The following is a 22,858-nucleotide window of genomic DNA, read 5'->3' on the forward strand; positions in this document are numbered from 1 at the left end:
TTGATACCGACTCCGCATGTGGTGTGGTTGCTCACTGCTAGTCAGCGAGTGGTTTCAGATTGACTGGCTACAGGTAGGCGTCAAAGACATCATCTGAAGTCATGCACGCACTGAAGATCTCTTCCCCCTCAGCCTTCGAGCGAGAATGTATTTTTGCCTTTACGAAGAAATGTGCTCATCTCCCGCCCGGCGTGACGTCGCCCCGGGCCAAAAGAAGTCCTTACTGTCACTCAAAAAAAAGTCGAATAATTTGTGGATGAAGTTGAATGAGTGTGACTGCTTAAGGGAGAAGGTAGAGAAAAACATTTCAGAAGTGTTGTGTTTACTGTAAAGAAATAATAGCTTTCAGGAATGAGGTGAGCTCATTTCAGGTTTTCTGTGTGGGCCATTGTCAGGGACAGGTTGAAAGGATTGAGACAGAAAGGTAAAGTGTGGAGGAGCACTGGAGATGCCATGAAAATACAGTTTATACCAAGTTTTTGGGGATAGTTAAGCCTTGTAGAAAGGCGTACTCATTGATTTTCCTTTTGTGAGAATGTGATGTGGAAAAGATTTATTTTTTGTTTATTAGTTTTGGTGAGCGTTGATATTCATGCTGTGACATTCACTCACGTGTTGACATTTATTATTATTATTATTATTATTATTATTATTATTATTATCATCACTTTCTGTGCCACAGTCGTGGAATTAGTATATACTGTTTTTGTTACATTTTGTTATGTATTTACATCAGCTAAGAGGAAATGTTTAAGAGGCACATAATAAATCAAAATGACCCACCAGACGTGTATTTTTTTTTTTCTAAGAATGATTATAGGCCTACAAACACGTCTCTCAGCTTCACTCTCTTTAGCACAGTTCTCTCCACATACTCTGTGCATTTCTGCCTAGTGAATTGTGGTACCCTTGAATGATCTGGAGCGTTCCATCAGATTTCTATTGTACAACAAGCTGTGCAAGTCACTTCACTGGTCTGAGCTGAGATAACTGAGGCAATTCATAGAGCCATACGTAGTTTATGCAATATTGTCTCTTTGGGAAGTCACACTCATTAAACTCAGTGAAACAGAGTTTTCGTTTCTGGTCATTCAGGCCTGTACTTTGATTTGATGTTTTCTTTACGTGGTGAAATGACTGGCATGGTTTATTTGCAGATATAATATTCATGAGATTCCACTGTCTGTTGGCCTTGATCAGTATCAATCAATTCACTAGGCGTTTGTTGCAAAACATAGTTTCCACATGAATATTTATTTTCACTCAGGCATGTGGATAATTCTGCCTTACTTGTTTGAGAAGAGGGTATTTCTGACCAAGAATGTATACATAAGTCTCTTCAGAACTGCATTTTAACCATTGATGATATTGCACTTAACAGGTGGCCTTCAGGAATGAATTTGAGACAGCCATAATTTGCTTGTGGCACAGTATGTCTTAAGTCCACTTTCCTGAACAATGGCCTAATGACCTCTAAAATGATCATTAACTGAGCAGGTCACTGGCTTAATCAAGCTCATTTTCAAAGACAGCATTTGAATTATATCTGGGACAGAAGTACTACATTACATTTTCTACACATTTTGATAAGAAATGAAAGTTTTATAAGCTTAATACTTTGGTTATTATTATTATTCTAACAACAGTTATTATTATCATCTGTAATACCACCCGGTATGTGGCCTTCTTACAGCTATCAGCAGACAGCTGCTGCATACCCTGCTGTCCTCCCAGTTCTGTGTATGTGTGTTTGTGTGCATGTACACACACATACACACAAACACACAAAGCTATCAAGCTCACTATTGTAACATGCTGTGCATAATTTTTCTGTGTGGGTGTGTGTGTATGTGTGTGCGCATGTGGGGGGTGGGGGTGTCTGTACACCGGCCAGCTTAGCATCTGGTTTCATTATCAATGTTTGATTTACATCCATTTATACTAAATACAAAGCAGCTACAGTCTGTGTGTCGTATTTCCCCATCAGAGAGAAATGTGTCTCCAAACCAGAGGCTTTAAAGTGGGGAGGCTACATAACTGAGCAGAAATCCAAACCCGTCGCTCTTTTGTAGTCTCCGGAAGAGTTATGATTACATTCAAATAGACTGAAAAATGAAGAAATTAATCAGAATGTGGGACAACAGCGTAATATCACCAATGCGCTGTTCATGTATATAATATACATATATATATATATATATATATATATATATATATATATATATATATATATGCATGTATCATATCTCTCCTTTGATACCTTCCAGCTGAAGGGAGATCAGATGAGCCGCTTGCCTGCTATCTCACCAGCTTTTCTTTTGGATTTCATCTCTTTGTTTTTCCCGCTAACTTCAAAGGGGAGATAGGGAGCAGTTTTGTCTAAGCTTCAGGCGTGTCATGGTATCGACTGTTCATCTTTTACTTAAAAGAGAGAAGTAGTCCCCGCTACCTCTGTGATATTTTAATCTGCAGAACCGGAATCAAGTTATCTACATATCATGAAGATACTGTAACTCTCTCAGGCAGGCATTGGGGAGGATGCAGGAAAGAGGACACTGTGGACACTATTGTTTGTTTATGTCTTACAATGTTTGCCATTTCCTGAGCACACTTAAATGATCCAAAGCAGGAAAACTACAAAATCCTTCAATTAATACTGTAAATAACAGCCAGGGACAGATTTGATTTCTAGCGCATATACAAGGTAAATAATTATGTATAAATTTAAATGCTCATGGAAATTAGGCAAAAAGCCTTCTTGAAATGTATGAAACTCTCTTACCATGGCTCATACCGTGTTTCATTTTGGCTGAACTGGAGACTTCACAGCCTTGAAAGCACACAGTACTCTGTAGTGCACCTGTGTAAGTGAATGAGTGTGTGCCTGCGTGCGGGTGCAGAGAGAGCGAGCCCCAAGAGCTCGAACGTGTGTGTTTTGTCAGGGGAGGGGTGATTTTTCATACTTGGCTTAAACATTATGGACAATAAAGATCCCATTTCAAAGTACAGCAGGGTGTTGAGCCTGGGGTCTTGGCTGAGCCTTCCTGGGAACAGCCTTCAGATGATCCAGAGTATGTCTTTAACTGAGACGGCTTTGGAAGATTCCTGCAGAGGTCCAGGGAACCTGCCCCTTTTTACTGCGCACATCCTTTCTCATCTCTACCCACTGCCCTTGAACCTGAGCCCCTCAGCCTGCCTGCGCCGCCAGGGGAGAAACGTCTCCTCCCTATTTTTCCACATGTTACCTTTTTATATCCCATATATAATATCTAATAATAATCGTTTAATTCTAAGCCTTTCACTGGCAACCTGGTAGTCAACGCGCTCCCTGGGGATTATCGTCTAAAATGATTAGAAATCCCGTCACACATAATATTTTTTTAAGGTTTAGTTAGAAATTGAGGCCAAATCAAAAACATATGATGGTTATATGCCCTAACCTTTTTTAAACAAACCACAGCCATTTCTGGAATCCCAAGGAGAACTTGAGTTCATGAAATTCCTGAACAACTGGCAGTGGGATGCTGTTATAAAATATCGATGTTGCCACATGTTTTGGGATTTCTGTAAATAGCAGCGAATATCTGCAGAAACATGAGTGAAGATGACACGCAGTGGAATATCATATGATACCCTGGGGCTGCAGCAGATATGAGTAAGATATGGTGTACAGTTATGAGCATTGTTGGTATTTTCTAGCTAAATGGCTCTGTGTCCATGAGAATCACTAGGGAATATTTACATGAAGGAACAACGCCCATTCAAAGGAACCTTGTGTTTTTATTCATTGTCGACAGTAGCCGTTTGGTGCTGACCCGCAAATCACGGTTATTTCTCGTTTCCCAAGTCTGTCTTGTGCCCCCTGAAACAACTAATTTCCCCTCTGACCCCGTGTAGAGTCCAAACCGCCTGCTTCCGCAAAATAAATATAGTTCCAGTGCAGATTACGCATTCCGACCATAAAATGTAGTAAATTTTTTACTGATTATGAGATCACCCCTTTAGCAATGGATTTTCTGCTCAGAATCGGGCTGGGTTATTGGAAACCTAATTAATTCCAGCAGTGGTGGTATCTTCCATGTGCGTCACATTTAATACTCCATAATAATATCACTGCTGAACTTTTCTTTATTAGATTAGCTTTGGCCTGATCAATGGTGTCACCCATTGTGTTCTGTGTAAGAGAGACACAACACTCCCGGGCCTGTCTCTGCTATGTCCAGCTGCTCTGATGACCAGGTACAGTCCTTTTGGCCACAATCGTATTTATACAAACCCTTGAAACTTCTCAAGTATCTTGTTCGAGAGGTGTGAGGCCCGTGTTTTCGCCAGCAGAAAAATGCCATTGCGGTATGGGGGCTACCGTGTGATATTAATTCATTCTTTCTGCCAGAGACTCTCCAAAAAGCTGTAAACAGTGTTAATAGCACATTTTGTTAGTGAATAGCGTTGACATAGAACCACATACTAAATGCTATGCAACCTATGAAGACATGTTCTCTCCCAACCAGTGTTGGTGCATAAAAACAGCCCTGCCTTTGAGATACTGAACAAAGAAATGAAATAAAAGGGGACACACATTAACACATGCTCTTCTCATGTATATACCTGCAAATATTTCCCGGTACTGTATATTACTAAGCATGCAACATTTACCAGCTGCCTTAGATGTGGAAAAATTGCATAAAGTGTTATGAAATAAATATGGGTGACTTGGCCCTTTTTGTTAAATAACAATAATAAGTCTTTGTTGTGTTGCGTGTTAGCTGAGAGATTATGAACAGCACGACGATCGGCTGTACGATAGTCAGTTCAACTGCAGTGCCTGACATTAGGATCGGAGAGATATGCGTCACAGTGCATGAGCACGCGGCCAGAGCTGTCCCCCGGTTCGCTTACACGCATTTACTCCACTAAGGGAATTATTGTAGGATCGAAGTTTTTGGTTCTTTCGGGAAACCGATCTCAGTCTGCGAGATGTGGCAGATAAGTCCTCCCTGAATTTAAAAAGATGAGCTGTTATATATTGTTTCAAAGAATTGTTGTCTAAGGTCAGTGTTAAAAAAAACTGTATACCATGGAAAGTCTGATTTGATCTTATCAATATGGATGTCTGAGATTAAAAAGCACCTTCTATGTAAATGTTAAACATCGTATGCCACATGACTAGGAAGTGAAGACATTTTTTTCCTTAACAGTTTGAGATGCATACCTCTTTCAAAAATGACACCTACTTTCCCAAATTACAATCTCCCATTTACCTGATGGTTACTGATGGTTTGTGAGTAAATATTGCCACCTTGTGGAGAACTGTGTCCACTTACTCAGTGACTGTATCCTGTCTTAAAAGCGCTTGAGAATATGTGCCATAAATTTCTGCTAGGTAACTGCTGTATATAGATTAACTATATCATATGGGAATTTATTTTAATAATTATTTGTTAATACAGCGTGCAATATACATAATACATATCAAAACCTGTATTTTTGGTTTGACACCTATATAATTCTTATGGACAAAAACAATTCTTTTTGCAAGGGCATATACATGCAAATGAACTTCTATGAACATGTTCTGATGCTACCACTATCAAAAAAAAAAAGATCAAAATACATCAAAATATGATATGAATTTTTTCTAAGGCTTGAATAGTAGAACAATTAATGCCACAGACCATTAAAGATAATGCAAAACTTTCCTTCTTGAGTTCATCCTCAGATGTTCAGCACAATAGAGTCTCAAATATATGAACTGTTCTAGTTTTAGTCTGTCAGGAGTTTTGAATGTATTCTAATGAAAATTATATTAATAATTTTATTTTCTCAACTTGTTGACATAGAGATTAAAACTGTTTTAAGAGTTTGTGGTGTTTCAGACAACTCACAAAATGGACCTGCTCCAATAGTATCAAATGTTGTCTTTTTTTTTTTTTTGGAACAATTTCCAAAATCAGCAAAAAATTTCTCTGACCTGTGTTATTTTGGTTTTATTTCACAACATGAAGCTGCACAAAATCGATGAGGAAGAGTGCTGCAAAACAGCAGTTGTGCCAAACTGAAAATCATATTTTAAAAAAATCAAAACCAAAGGCCATAAAAGACTGAGGAGCCAAAGATAGCCTAGTGGGTGGCAAAGGGAACGTTTACCCGTTATCTTCAATCCATCATGAGACCCTACACACCAGCCAGGTCACTGCCTGCTGCAGCTTCAGGGGATGAGCTTCCCATAGTGGTCAGGACAGAGGACTTGTTGGCTGTTTTCCTCTTCAGACTACACCTTGGCTGCCCTAACCAAGCATAACTCCCCTTACTTTTGTAGTTTTATTATAGGGAATGTTGCACTACATCTATTGTATGCATGGCACTTGTATACTCTTTGATGCTTGTTTGCTCTAGGTATCACAACACAGTGTATCAGACTGATGTGTGTTTGCCTGTGGTCAGTTGGGTCCTGTTATGTACTGTCTTTCACACCATCTTATAAGATGCACTTTATTCTTGTTCTTTTTAAGTCACTCTTGCAAGAAGTATCTATAGAGCTGGACCCAATATAAGCTCTGCATTTTCATGGGCCTACTAAGGGAAAGGTGGTTTTACACAGCAAATTAAATGTGTTGGTTTAACTTAGAGGGTTACAGTTAACCTTGTGAAGCTCAGCTGCACATGGTCAGTTAGCTGTGGCCCGCAAAAGAGGAACAGGGTCACGAGGGGAAAATGAAGGAAAAAATCTCTTAATGAGCCATGTTATCAGATGGTGACCCTTAATTGCATGAACTAAATCCCTCAGCATGGATCACAGCTACATCTGGAAAAAAATGGCACCATTATTTTGATGAAAGATCAGATAGAGGTAGATAGAGGTAGAGCTTCCCACTGAACAGGAGTTGAAAACCAGTTTACAGTGGATCTCAATAACATGCACTGTTCAAAGTGGCATCTGTTCGTGTCACTCACATACGCATACTACCATGCACTGGTAAAAGAATTATCCAGGTTGAGCTGATCTTAGGAAAGATCTCAAAAAACTTTATGAATACAGATTTAAATTGACATATTTATTCCTTTTATACTCTACCATTACCTTTAAAAAAAACATCACAATTAATCGTGTTAGCTAGGCAAAAAATAAAACCCAATTTTTCAAGGTTATGAAGCAGAGAGGATCGACCACATAAAAGCCATGCTTTTCCACAGGGTAAGAAAAGCTTCAGTGAGAAACCCGATAGGGTTGGTTTGTGACTGAGGTTAATCACATTACTTTCAAAGGTTCAGACTTCACAGCAGCAAGTCTCCCCAGGTGAAACGCAATAGCCATGCAAATTACCATGTCAGCATTCATCACATATGCTGGCATTATTATTTCAGCCAAACAACCTCTATGTGCAAAACTTTGGACTTGTTACTGTGCGCTAAAGTATTTTGTCCAAGGCCGAGGCTGAAGTGCAAAAGTGAAGTGACAGTTACTGCTTTCTAACACATCCTGCATATCGTTTGTAAGCTCTGAAACGTCGGTGGGGCTTGAAGGCTCGGTTAGGTAGACATGAGACACGGTGGTATGCAGTAAATCCTGATTGAGAGGTCCGCAGGGCCTGATTATTCCTGTGTGTGTGTGTGTGTGTGTGTGTGTGTGTGTGTGTGTGTGTGTGGGAGAGAGAGAGAGAGAGAGGGAGAGAGGCATGTAAGAGCACATTGGAAGACCAGTGGGTGGGGCGGAATGGGCCTTCTGCAAATGAGGTGAGGAGGAGGAGTGGGAGTGTCTTCCCTCTAAGGGGTGGAGCCAGTGGTTGGTGGGGCAGGAAGCTGTGCCCCCCCAACACATTATATTGAACATTGCTGGATATACCTTCATGTCACTTTGAAACTGTATGATAAATGAATATTCAAATGTATCAATAAAATTAGGTGATTATACAGAGTCTACAGCAGTGGCATGATGCAAGTTCTTAAGCAAGTTAGCCAGCATGGGCCACCCCCATCCCCAGATTACCCCCTAAAAGAACCCCCCCCCCACCAACCCACCCACCCATCTGCCACTAAAAAATCCTAGACATGCCATTTCTCACCCCTTAGCACACCTGTGCTGACCCCTTAGATACAATTGACATATTTATTGTTGAGACCAACAAGCATGACAGCCCACCCAGAAAAATGTTCTCATTTATATTTTAGGACATAAGCTGAGCAGCACTTTCATTTTTTAAAATAAATGAAAGCATTTTAAAGCCTCATCAGCCTCTTCTAACCCTTGTGTATCCCCTAATTCATTCTTACATTTGAGACGTATCTATAAAAGAAATGCAGTGAAATGATTCAGAAACTGTGCGGTTTTTTTTTTTTTTTTCAGAAAACAGACCAAAATGGGGCTCAGCCTCTGCAACAGGATAGTCATCCAGTGTGTCACATGGATCCCAACCCGATATTTCTGATCGTGAAACAAACTTTCAGAGAAGTTGTTGGGAGGAGTTGTATGATTTACTTAGAATTTATATTAATCACTTTGCTGAACAGTGTCTCCTAGCGGTTCGTAGTGCTAAATTGTGTCTTTCCTTCTTGTGAAAATGAAATGATAAACAACTTATATGCAAGTATTTTTAAGATTTTTAAGCAATCATGACATCTAACCTGCGAGGACTGTTAAACCTTGAAACCTATGAAACAAATGTGATGTGTATTTATATAGCTATTAAAAATATCCAGAAGTTGTTGAACATGAACATTGACAGACCTTCAGTCCGTTAATGCATCAGCAATCCCATGACAAAGGCCAGATGATGTGGTATACCTTATACTGTTGTGATCTTGCCAGGGGAATAACTGCATCAAGACGATACAGTAAATGGAACACATTTGTTTTCAATGGCCATCAGTCAGACCTTGAAGCATCATTGTAAAGCAGTTTGTGGTCTTTGTAACAGAATTATCCAAGGAGGGAGTAAATAGTATTTACTTGATCAGTGGGCTCTGGTTTAGAGAGTGCATTTGCAGGCTTATTAATTTTAGGACTGGGGATATAAACAGCAGATGATAAAAACAGACATTAAAAATTGCTGGGTAAATCACCCAAAAGCTATTATTGCTGTGATCTTCAAGCCCATGCATAAAGTGATTTACGGTGAACCAGTCAGAGTGTGTCTGTGCTGAGCGGATTTATTGAGAACCTCTCACCTTTGTGTTTGTGGCCGGGGTATCTGAGTAACCATGCCTCTCTTTTGAGCATCTGTACTGCCTACACTTTCAACACAAAACTACAGCAAACTACCTATGCAGGTACAGAGAAGTATCATTCTTTTCTCAGAAATGGACTCATTCCAGCTAAGATAAGTGAGAATACATATTTACAAGCGTGAATTTCAATCACACTGAACCTTTTAAACACACTGACACGCTAGATTAGCAGTACGCTTTTACGGCTCCCTGTAAAATATGTGATCTGTTAATGAAGACGGCGCACTGTATAGGGTTTCAAGCGCAGAGCGTTTCTTTAAGGAAGGTCCCGTCGAGATCCTCTGGTGAGTTCAGTTGGTCTCGACGAGAGTCAGGGCTGACTCAGATTCCTCTCATCCTTCTACATGCTCTGTTCCCACACCTGTAGCAATGTGTGCTGGCCCGTAGAAAAGAGTGACACATCCCCTAAGGCGCTGACCTCTGACCTTCTTAATGAGAACCAGATTTGAGCATTCCATCTTGTATACCTGAATCAAGGCTTTTTATTAAGGTGTAGTCTATAAATGGATATTGGCCTGGATTCAGTTAACATTTTTTTACACAGAAAACTAATTTACTGAGTTCAGCAATCACCCAAACAAACTTTTTTTTTTTTACTAAAAACAGTAACACTTGAAACCTTGATTGAATCCAGGCCATCATGTCAGTATGAGTGACCTCCTAAGGGAGGAATGGTTTAATATCCAACATTAAGAGCATTGTGATATTAAGGCGATAATATTCCAGTATTGTCTATACACAGCGGTAAGTACTGTACCTATGCTTTAAATTGCATTGGTACAGTAAAAATGCAATCAAAATGCATGACTATGGAATAAGATGTCCAATATGGTATATTACATTAGACATTAATACATCATGGAGTGACTGATTGCCAATTTGCAGTGAAAGTAAATGAAGCATATTAAAACAGTCAGCTTCACGTTATGAATAATTTGAATGATGAAGTCATTGCATAATGAAATAGAGCTATTAAATACAGCAAACGCACATGAACACCAGCTGTGTAGGGAAGAAGACATTCAACAATTATTTCTCTGGCTTGTATGAAACTGGAAATTACCAGATTCATTTAAGAAAGGTAAATACTTGACTGACCAGCCAACAAGTGAGTGTGCCCTGATATTGTGTTTCATAGATCTTTTCATAGATATTTTTATATTATTTACATTACATTATACTACATGCATTTAGCAGACACTCTCATCCAGAGCGACTTCCAGCACAACAGAACATAAGTGCATCCATTTCAAAATAAAAACCTTTTCAAAACTATTTAAAAGAATGAAACAAACAGTGACTCTTCTTACCTCTGGATAAATGCACCCCGCTGGGCACATACGTGTGCAAAAGGGACCGTAGCGCGCGAATCACCTTAGGGAACGCAGGGGAAAGAAAGTACAAATTTCATTTTTAATTTAGATTACACAGCACACATACTGTGACATGGGTCCACATTACAGCAGGGCAGTGTGATTGACTGCCTCATGACAGAGGAGGAGAGGACAATAAAAACTCTAGCAGGCGAAACTGCAGACAGCCCTGTGTAAAAATCTATCAAACCTCCACTCCCAAGGGGCTCCATGGCCATGACTGGCTCATGACTCTTTACAAACGAAAGATTGCCCTCTAGTGTGGCAGCAGTGAAATACTGCTGTAGTTTGCTTGTTTAGTTGAAATGTAGGTACATCCTGTTGCCTCCAGGCAACAGCATTTTACCTACTTTGAAAATGTCCATGCATGGGAATTTTTTTGCATCCACAACTAGAAACAATGTTTTCTGAGACACTGTTTCCTTGTATATGGCGTCCTTAATTTATGTAAGATACCAACCCTGGATATTTTATATCTCCAGAGAACACAGACATATATGATTATCAGCATAAAGGTAGGCCTACTTGCAAACACATACATTTATTCCCTTCTTGCCTGGACCACTGTTACCTAAGAACTAGCTATGAGGGAAATCATAAATTCACATTGGCTGTATGCTGCCACATGACATGAGAGGTACTTGGACACAGTCAGGCAAGGGAGGTGGTAGGGAAACGGAGAAGCCCAAAACACAATGGCTGGTTTTTATTGACAGCAAACTTCAGCATACAGGTTGGCCATAACACCCCCGTGGCGTCCCCCAAGAAATGTCTGCAATTTATTTACTGTTTTTGTTTTCACTGGGTAATATAGTGTGTCTATGGTTGTCTCTGTGTCGTTACTGTACCTACTGTACCCAGTCCCTCTCCGTCCTCAAGAAACATCTGAAGACACAGCTCTTCTGCTCTCACCCGAGCAACTGAAACACTATCACCTAAAGGAATTTTTCATGTCTCAAAATTGTTTCCCTGTTTTTTTTTTTTTTTGTTTGTTTTTTTTTTTAAAGTAATCTAAAGGTTTAATGCACTCGTTATCTCTACCAGCTAGCTTGTACCTGTTAGCTTGTCTGTTCTTGTATAAACGTTATATACTATTAGGGCCGTGTGTTGTCATTACGGTACTTTAATGGTGCTCTGATGGATTTAGGCTCTATATGACTTGGGGATTTGATAGAAAAATGGCAAAGGCAGTGCTGGTTTTGATATGCATCATTGTATTGCTAGATAGATGCTAGAAATGCAGTCTTCAGGCCTTCGTGGTGCAGGAGGCTTCTGTCACATATTGGCTGTGTGTGTGTGTGTGTGTGTGTGTGTGTGTGTGTGTGTGTGTGTCTTTGAACTAGATTCTGATGCTGGTGTGTTTTACCTGTATGCAACTGTAATGATGCTTGGTTTGGCTTGGCTCCAGTTGTCGTGAGTGTATTGTTACTCAGATATGTTTACAGTGTAGCGACTGTCCTACAGCGACTCCACAAACGTTTGGTCGTTCGCGTACACATAATCCACATATCAGCTACCCGATTTAATGGTCAAGTACCCCGTAGCATCAGAAATCAAAATCCTCTGACGCCGCCACTGCTCAGGTCCATAACATAATCCCCCGAACTCCTCAGAGAGAGTGTCCTCTATGCGCTTTACTCTACAGTTGACCCGCTAGCTGGAGCATACCACCTTTCAGATAGGTGCATTGCTACCTTAATATCATAACAAACTTAAAACCGTGCAAGGATACCAAATTACAATGATGTGCTGTCAAAAAAGGCTCATATAGGTTTATGCAAATGATATATAGGCTGGGATTTTGTAATCCGTTTGTTTACGCACTCCCCGTAAGTGCGTTGATTGGCCCATCAAAGTCTATAACACGGGTACGCGCACAGGCGCGTGCCTTTTGCCAGTAAACGCACTCCAACCGCTCCTGCGCACAATGCCAGGTAAGTTACTTGTTTCCACTGTTAACATTTCAGACTAAGTACACATCACTCAGCTGCATAAATGTGCCGATATTAAACAATGATAATGTTCATATCCTCTTCTCCGATGAAAGATTACACCAACTGACGCGATGTAGAGGGACATGCACTTTTCCCTTTACAGGCGCGAAAGCCACCATTTCAAGCGTGGAAATAAAATGTCGGCAATGATTTCGGCAGCTGCGCTGCCATTTAGAATGTATACTTATGGTGTGATCAAAACACGATAAATAAGAAAGTGCCCAGGAAAAAATATTTCTTCTTACACATTTCGCCCGACAAAATTAGTACAGTCAAGGTGGGAAGTTGTTAAAAAAATAAAATAAGGCGCTGAAGTGCGATGGCAGCACTAAGCCACGTTGTCACGGTGAGCAACAGTTTCTACCTGGCTGAGTCTGTTTTTAAAGCATTGAGTTGGCTGTATTGTGTTTGCATGTGATGGGAGAGGGGTTAGTGCCATTGGACTGGCATAGGAATAGAAATGGATAGTAGCATGGGGGCCAAATTCAGTATCAGCTGGAGACATTGAGGTGGAACCAGAAGTCAGTCAGTCAATGTTTAGGTATCAATGGTATGCATTTGCTCAAGTGCCTGAAGAAAGTTGAAATGGTTCATAGAAATCAATCGCACACTATCCTGTTGGTCTTTCAGGAGCAGAACAGTGTTTGTAAGATTATCATGCCCACCCATAATAAGCAAGCAACAGTTTAACTGAACTGTTGAACTTCACCATCTGAAGACATCAATACTGTTCTCTCTTGCTGTTGCTACAGCCCAGTATACTTATGCTCTCTTCAGCCCCCCTTGGGAAACAGGCCCAGTCTCTGCTTTCCCCAGTCTCAACTACCACCTGTCAAAAATCTGTTATCCAATCTTGTTCACTCTTGCAAAATGTTGCAAACATGTTGCTTACTGGGAGCCAAAATCCAAATGAGTGGGCATATGCATTACTGTCAGTTATACCTCAGAACCTTTGGGATGCAGGAGACTTGGACTGAAGTCATATTTCGTGTGGAGTTTTGACAGCTTTTTCACCTTCAGATTAAGCCAAATTGATCACTGTATAGTTGACAGCTTGTTGGTAAAATTTAGTGTGATATGAGATCTGTGAAAATGGTAGACTGCACTGTTCAGATCTTTCCTGTCCAAAAATAACAGAGTATATTCCAATATTAAAACATCAAAGTGGCAACATATGGGAAAGTACAAAGTTTAAAGGATTGATATGCACACAATATATTCACAGTATTTTTTTAAAAAGCAAGAATGAACATTAGGCTGTTTATGAAGTTCATTTGGACAGAAGGCTTTCTTGGAGTCAAGTATTTGGAAAGGTATTCAGTTTTTCACAAGATCTCTGGAGGAGATGTCAGTTTGCCAGTGGCCCACTGGCAAGACAAGAAGTGTTGCAGGCAAAGGAGGTACCCCATGACCCCATGAAGCAGGCGGATACTGCACCCTGCTGGTTATTTGTGGTATGACACATCACCTGTATAATCACCGCTGCTGACTTTCCTCAGTTAATCTCACTGAAGAGACCTCCGTTGAGCATTACAGAGCATGTATGATTACATCATGAACTGCAGTACATGCCATGAGGTCATTACACATAATTAGTCACAAGGAATGAGGTGAACCATAGCCAAATATCAGTTACACGGCTGTCCGTTTGTCAAACTTGTTTTTGCTGATCCGTCTGTGGGGACGAATAAACCTCCTTGTGTGGTCTGAGGATTCTCTGGACAGTGGAGGCACAACTGCTTCTCGGCAGTTTCCAAACAGTCACATGTTTGGGGTAGCCGATAACTGTCTGCTGTTTTGTTGTTGTTAACTACCTATATGTTACCGTTGCATTAAATGATGTGGTTAAGACTTGAATTTAAAATTTAGGAATTGGGTGATTTATGCTGGAACTGCATTGTAGCTCAGCATTAAAATGTTTCAGTCATGCAGTTGTTGCAATTTAATGAACACCCTCTCAACCAATCAGAATGAGTTATTTGCCCAAGCTGTGGTGTATGTCATATTAATTTATTTACTTTGCGAGGTAGCAAAATTGATCTTGAAGAGTGCTTTACTTCTCCCTAGGTGCTTTCAGGAAAAAAGTGCTGACTGGATAGGGAAAACTGCAATTTATTTGTTATTTTTATTTATTTATTTATTTTTAATAATAATACAAAACACTTCAAAGAGACTGGTACAAATATCTGATTACTGCAAGTGTTGGATTGAAAAAAAATGTGGCACTCCATTTGTAAGTAGTCATTGAAAATAAATATCCCGGTCACATTTTTTCAAACGCCATTATTTATTTTTTTTAATATTATGATTTATAAAATCCTCTATCCCTTAGATTGCAGAGTACATGTTCAAGTATTTTAAAGTATGTACAAGTGTGGCCTTGAGGTGTGAAGAACCATTTGGATATTTTGTGCTTTAAATGTCACCCCTCCATGCTGAATGGAATGCATATTTTTAGCCTTTCACTCTGACTTCATTCACTCATGCAGAGTAATGAACTGCATTTTCTTCACTTAGCCCGTTGGCTTTATGATTTTACAGAGTCAACAACAGCACAGCCCAAAATGTCGTCAAGACAGGCAGCTTTGTAATGATGTTGACACATGTTCTTTACTCTTTTACTGCATTAATCACAAAAGACAAGCAGAATGTGGTGCCATCAAACAGTAGCCTTCCCATAACCCGCCTGAGGTATCAGACCTCAGTATAACACTATGAAAGAGTAGAATATGAACACCACATTAGTCACAGTCACAGAGTAGCGTCCTTTGGGGAATGCTTCCGATAATATGAGGATTCCTCATGTATTATTCTGGTCATAAAGAAAAGATGCTGTGTGACATTTGTACACATTCATAAGATCTTCCAACCTGCCTAAGATGTCAAACCTCATTTGGACATTGAAGTAAGTAACATCTGAGATAATTTATGATTCAGTGTATTTTGTGGTCAGCTCAGCATCTTCATTCCGTACAATTGAGTGGGATATTTTCAGATGCAATCAGACACTGTCAGCCCAAGTGGGTGATGTCCCCTGGTTTGAAATACAGCACAAGAGCACTGTAATAGTCCATTTCACATTTTTAAAAATAATTATATGTCACTGTTTTATTGTTCTTGTTTTTTTTTGCCAGATTTGCATGGCATAACCTGAAGGCATGGCCTTCCAGTCTCATTCATAAGCCATGGGTCCCACACGCCATCACTCATATCTCCTCCATGGAGATGACACAGATTCTGACACTGAGTGGACATCTAGTTGTGACAAACATCACCCAGATGTGCAGCTCAGTGTATGACGGCTTTTTCCCGTGACTCCAGGGACACCCTGCACACGCCGCCTCGCAGAAGACGCTCAAAATCTCCGGTGGTGTCAGAATATTCCGTGGCGGGACGAGCATACCTGTGGCTCTCCAAAATGTATTTTGGCCCACAAAAGCGACACCAAAGCAGGTTGCACCGCCTGAAGCAAAGTTCACACTGACATTGTTTGGTCTGTTCTGGGACTAACCAGAGAGCTGTCTGCTGGAGTCTGGAGGGCAGCCCCCGTGTCAGGCTGCTCTCTCTGCTGTGACTAGGGACTGCCCTGGCGGCAGCCACCCCAGAAGAGCGATATCAGGCCGGAGCTGAGAAAATGAAACCTGTCACAAGAAACCCACGCTGACAGCTAAAGTGAAAGCATCCTCTCTGTATTTCTTGCCTGGCCCCTGCGGGTACTGTGCTGACCTCATCTGTCTACATAGGCACAGGAGTCCAAACTGTCATCTACCACCGGATAACGTCAAAGGGGGGTGAGTGTCCGCAATCTCAGATCAAGCTTGTTTCACTTCATCAAAGTCCCATAAAAATGTAACAAAAACTTTGGTATTATTTTGGAATCAGTTGCATTCATATATGACCCTATGTGGTCAGTTTCATTGCAGTTAGTTTGTAAAAAGTAGTGCTCTACAAATAATATTGTCTAGAGAAATTACTTTTTAATAGTATTACAGGTTGAGGTGAGTAAAAAAAAAGGTAGTTGCACATATATCATCAAGCAATAGCAACAGTCTTTTAGACTGTTTATAAAATCAACATTAGTTACAAGTGTCAGTCTATATGGATTTCGGCAGTGCGTCCAAGAACAGACTGTTACACAAAACTGTCTCACATCTGGAAATGGTGTCATAACTCTTGACTTGACTAATTTGAAGTTGTAAGGTTTGACTTTCCCAAACAAGAAACGGGAAGACCTCCACTCGGTAAAGTTGCCCTCAGGAATAGTGGCTCATAAAATTTTAGTGCTGCCATATCACAGCTAAATGTCCATGCAGCACTTTGAAATACTGGTCTGGAGAGGAACGTGAGGGACAGACTGGAGAAACTAATATCGGGGTCTGCTTGTAACTCTCCAGCGTCCTGCTAATTTTTTTTTTTATTTTTTTCTTCAGCAGGTTGATTAAAGACAGTGTGTGATTCTTCAAACTCACCCTTTTCCAGACAGACCGAATGGCCCTGAACTCACTGTGCAGTAAACAAATACATCAAGCTGTTGGACCTGCCTAACCCCCTTTATAAATCCAAACAGCTGTACCGGTCCATGTGACCTTGTCCGAGTTCATCATCACACCCCATTGAAAATATGTCTGTATCCCACGGCGTTCACATTATATATCAGGTGGATCTTCATAACACCTTTGTTAAGCACACGCAACAGCTTCATGAGCATTTCATTTCCGCTGTGTAAAACATTCAGAAAAACCGCTATGCAATGACATGGTGGACACAGTGATATTGAGTTTTTGTAAGAAATGAAAGCGTGCGTGAGAGAACTTTATATTTCTCTGTCAATTGTCATAAACTACAATATTTACTTTATAATAACTGCCTTATAAAGTGGTAATGCCATGCTCTTGAGCATGTGAACAACTTGGATGTGGTTCACTGTCATACAACAGCACACCTGGAAGTGGCCTATACCGTGGCTTCTTGCCATTGGAATATGAATACATGAAAGTTAACTTTTAATTAGATAAAATCTAGTCAGCCTTCAATATTAAAAATCATTTCTGGCTCCTGCTTAAGTAAGAGACGCTTAATGCAATTTAGGCCATAGATAATGATAAGCCATTGATACTCTACATATACAGTAACAGTGCTTTTCTTGGAAATGTACTTCTATTTTTAAACATATACAGAATACATCAGAATACGTTTAATGTAATTCTAACCTCAAATGGGGAAGTCCAATTAAATTGGCCTTGTGTTTTGTTATGTTAAAGAGCTAATTTAGCAAACATTCCGTGCCACTAGCCTACCAGGCGAGTGCAATATGAGTTTGCGGTCAGGAGAGGACAGGGCTTTTTTTTTTCTTTTTTTTTTTACCAGAAGGCTACAATGTGATGAGGCAAGCTTTTCACAGAAATGGATGTTCTGCTATATTGCTGCAAGAATGAATATACAGATGGCAGCTGCTTGCGATCGGCCATCTGTTTAAAAAGAAAATATTTACAATCAACAGGACACGGAGGATTAGAGGGCCTCCAGCAACTCAAACAAATCCTCACAAGAAATGTAATTTCACAAATCGGCTAACAAGGATACTTTTGGCACCAGGGTCTGCGGTACTGCACTCGTGGGGTGTAAGAAAGGATGTGGTTTTGTTTAAAGATTAATGAATTTATATTTTCAATGCATCAAAATGTCCTTGGTGACTTTTGATTTTCTGAAAACCCTAACATTGATTTTGAATATGCATTATTATTAGTAGTGGTAGTAGAGCAGTTGTAGTTTTAGTGGTTTTAGCTGTGGATATAGTCACCATAACCTTATGGAAGACTTTTAAGTAACTATCATTATATAAATATGTTGATATCATGAAAAGGGCACAGCGTGAATGAGGTGCTGATTGAGGTGATCAGTAAATTCAAAATAATAAAAAAAGAATAGAAAGCTAACCATCACACACACTGTAAATAGAAAAGGGGACAGACATTATTGGATCCGTAGATCTACAATCTCTTCAATCTCTCCACAACAGACTAGGTGAACTGCAAGAAACATGATGCATTTCTTAAGGTGTGTAATTTTATATATATATTCAGCAGTCTTAATTTTAAAAAGGATGACCAAAGTAGCTGTTCTATAGAGATGAAGCATCTGATTTTACCAGTGCATGACAACATTAAAATGAGATTCACAAAACTGTTGCCATAGTAATATTTATCACACTATTCTACGAATTTTTGTAGTAATGAAATAAATCTTCAATTTTCAGAAATTTGTGTTGAATCAAGAAATTTGAATTTTCTTCAAAACGCGGGTGAAAAGTTATAAATATAGACAAATGCAACCAAAAAACCAAGGATGTTCAAGACCAAGACGGGAATGAGAGGGAAATCATTTAACAAAATTCAGGCCCGCCTTAAGGTGTCAGCAAAAGAACAGGAGATCATCCCCTGACCATTTTCAGTGGAGGTGTTTTCACTAGATTGCCATTTTCTAGAAGGAGGAAGACTTGTGTGCTAAAAACAAGTACTTTGACATTTTCTTACTTTTGCACTATGCATTTGCAGTGATGTCTTTAAACAGAATGAAAAATTGAATTCTAAACTTAACACAGCACCAACAATATCCCCTTGGATTAATTATATTCATTTGTTTCCTCTAACAGCTGTTGTTTCCTCAGGTGGACTTATAATTGATTACACTGTATCTTGAAAAACTATTTCAGGTGCCCAAAGATTTTTCTTTTTATTTCAAAGGGATTGTGCAAATTAATGATTTAAACTTCATCTAAGGGTTTCTTTGTAAGCAGTCTAACATATCCACTGAGTGTACATGAAATCAAATAAAATATACTGTGGAGCTCTTGAGGGTGCAATAATGATAAATCAGTTGTCACACCTTGAACCTGACTTTAAAGGCATAAAATGGTGCAGACAGTAAATGTATGACCCCAGCAATGCCAGGGTATGGCCATGTTAGTCCCCATTGTGGTACAGCTCTGTCCAGTGAAGAAGGGTGGTGGTCAAAGATATTTTGGGGGGGGGGGGGGGGTAACATGGTACTTTGATACAGTGCAGCAGGTCATTTACACCTTTGGAGTTCTGCCTCCTAAGACCTGCTGTAAAGTTTGGTGCGGTGTCAGTGTGACGGGGGAGCGTTTGATCAGAAATAATGGTGATCTGTGAGTGGAGTGGGAGAGGTGTCTGCTGATAAACCAGCATTTAATTTACAGTGTTGATTATTTCCATAATCGCGAGAGCCATCGGTCAGCGCTGTCATTACTGCCAGGGGGTCCGTTCAATCAATGTCCAGGCACTTTGCCAAGCTAACTAATCACACATGGGGGCTGTCATATTTTGTGGTCTGTGGTAATTTGAGGTTAGTGGTCTGAGCCACTGGTGGTCAGGACCAGTTAGGCTGTGGTTCAGACCACTGGCTAGCTATGTAAGTGTTCCAGACACTTTTCGACTCTATGGGGATAACTGTGTCAGCTTTCTCACAGTGTTGTGTCAGGATGAATTTGTTTGACATTTCATTTCTAGGAGCTCTGTAGTAATGCTGTACAGCTATATAGTGTATGTTTAATGCAGTTAGATTTTCTTAGTTAAAATATGTCAAATAAGTAACTAAAATGGAAGGAAGTATTATCAGCACAGAATTAATCTTAGATGAGGGGTGTGGTGGGAGGACCCTGGATTTTGTGGCCCATGCACTGTTTTTAATTATTTATTTTTTGTATTTTCATACTACTGAACATTAATGGATTGTGCTTTTAAAGCAAGTTATACATTGTGCCTTTGTGTGACTAGTTCAGGTATTGTAATTATTTTTGCCATAAATTTAACTTAACTATTTAACACTCCCCCTCCCATAACACACCAGTTGTGGTGTAGCTGTATTCCAATCCTGTGCAGTGAGTCTTCAATAAATGTTTTGTGTAAAAAAAAAAAAAAAAAAACTTTTTTGCCCTGGTGGTGAGGTAAAGACTTCTTTAAAGGAATCATGGTCAGCTTCCTCACTGGCTCGTGTGCAGAACCGCCTTCATCACAACCTATAATATTAAAGAGGAGATAACTGTCGCAGGGAGTTGCATCTGTGTTTGAAAGCTTTATATCCTCTGCTTGAATAGGGGCCTAAATTTCAAACTACTTCAACAACTTTTTTATTGCACTTTTGTGTAGATATGATTATTTGGACAGAGAGGAACTGTGTATGTCTGGGGTTGTTAGCATATCGCACCACCCCAACATGCTTTGTTTTAATACTACAGCACAGCTTTGGCGGTATTCCTCACAGGTAATTAGTGGTGGCTGACCTCAGCGCTTGGCATTATGACATTGATGTGATGCGATGGTGTGATGAATAACCACAGTAGCATTGCAGTGTGCAATCTCATCCTCAAGTGTTCTGCTTATTTGTGCAACCCTTGAAAACTTTGCTCATTTTAGACCATGTACATGAAAAAATTCCAACTTACAGATTGAGTGTTTTCCTGACTGTGTGTGTTCAAATGATGAGGCCCATAGATAAACTATACTCATTGTTCTTTTGCCTAAGTGACTGACTTCATAAAAAAACAGAAACATGTCATTTATCAATCCTAATTTTAATTCTGAAACGTAATTCTTACCACAATTATAAAATGTGCTCCAACAAACAAAAAAAATACAGTCACAACAGCAGACTTCTATACAAAATAGATTTATCGTTTCCCATTTAATTTCGATGAATATTCCATTTGCTTACCTCATCATACAACCATATACCTTGTCATATGCTGCATGCTCCATTGGGATTTTACTTCCTGACTCCTCTTATTTAGGGGGTATTCAAACTAACTGCTGTGGTATTTTACCCTCAAAAGTAGAGAATGCAATTCTTGATATGGTGTAAACTTGGATCAAAAATCAAATACACTGTCTTTATCCATGTCTGATGAATGCAAAAGGCGATTATTAGCTCAGTCCTAAGCCCTTCATTTGTGGCTTGATCCGCTTCTTCACCAAAGACTAAAACAAAGCAGGATTGTTATCGAGGAGTTATGTGTATGTTATACATTATGTGTTTCTATACAAGATGCAAATGGCTGTGGAAGAAACAGACTGGGTTTTAGGAGTTGGCAGAGAAAGGCATCTATAACTTGGTGATATTTTGGTCAGGGGAAGAAAGTTAAACAGATTTTAACATCCAAAGAGATGAAGAGTTGTCATACCTGTTGCTGGATTTGAGAGTGAAACTGTTGGTTGATAGCGAGCTGCAGTATGGAGGTAGCTAGCTATTTAGTAGCTGATGTAAAAAAAGTCTATCGTGGTAGCTTATGGAAAACAAAGCATTCTGTCATAGAGCCTCCTGGTGAATGGATAATTGCTGTTAAAATGTTATGTTGGTTAGGTGTCTAGTTAGTTATAGCTCTACCTACTGTAGTTAATGGCTAATCAGTGTCAAATGGTATATTTGTTGGCTTGCTACCTCATCACAGTCTGTCACCTGAACTTAACTTTGGCTTTTGCTTGAGATTCACCCATTTAATAGATATGTATAAATACACAAATAAATCATGTTTGCATCATATTTGTTGGATTTTGATGGGGTAGCAGCAATTTGATTTCTTTGAAGTCATCATTTGAATATTTGATGTCATTTGATTTGATCACATGAAGATTTGAAGTCATCTCTGTGGCAAAATTCCAAGGACAAAAAAGTTGCATAGTATACCACTAAATATGAGTATTTGAGGAATTAAGCATTATATATTTATTCTTACATTTCCTTACTCTTATGCTGTAGTCTAGGTTAGTTTCTCTAGGTACAATGTAGTTGTGAACATGTTTAAGGATCTGAAATAATGCAATGTGTGAGATTGGGCTATGGCGGTTAGATTGAATATGCCCCCTGTAACATGAAGACACAGAACTGAATAATCAAACCACAGGAAGACATTAAAGAAACACTGTAGAGCTCACACATGTGGATATACAATCTATACACAGTGCTGGGTTCCAAAGGTGGGCAAAACACAGGAGGAAGTTAAAAAAAAAAAATTAACTAATGGATTCTAAAGGTGAGAAAGGACAAATTTACCACACTTCAACACCAGTTCTGTGCTGATATGGACTGAACCATAATGCCAACAGTTACCAGAGACTTGGTGTTGCTGGAACACAAGAGATAACTACAACAACACAGTACAGTAGGGGCCATCATGGAATTACTGGACTCTTTCTAGTGCCAAAATACTGAACTCTGTATGCTTTACACTCAGTTTCTGCAGTTGAATGT

Source organism: Megalops cyprinoides, chromosome 11 (assembly GCF_013368585.1).
Source record: "Megalops cyprinoides isolate fMegCyp1 chromosome 11, fMegCyp1.pri, whole genome shotgun sequence".
Lineage (NCBI taxonomy): Eukaryota > Metazoa > Chordata > Actinopteri > Elopiformes > Megalopidae > Megalops > Megalops cyprinoides.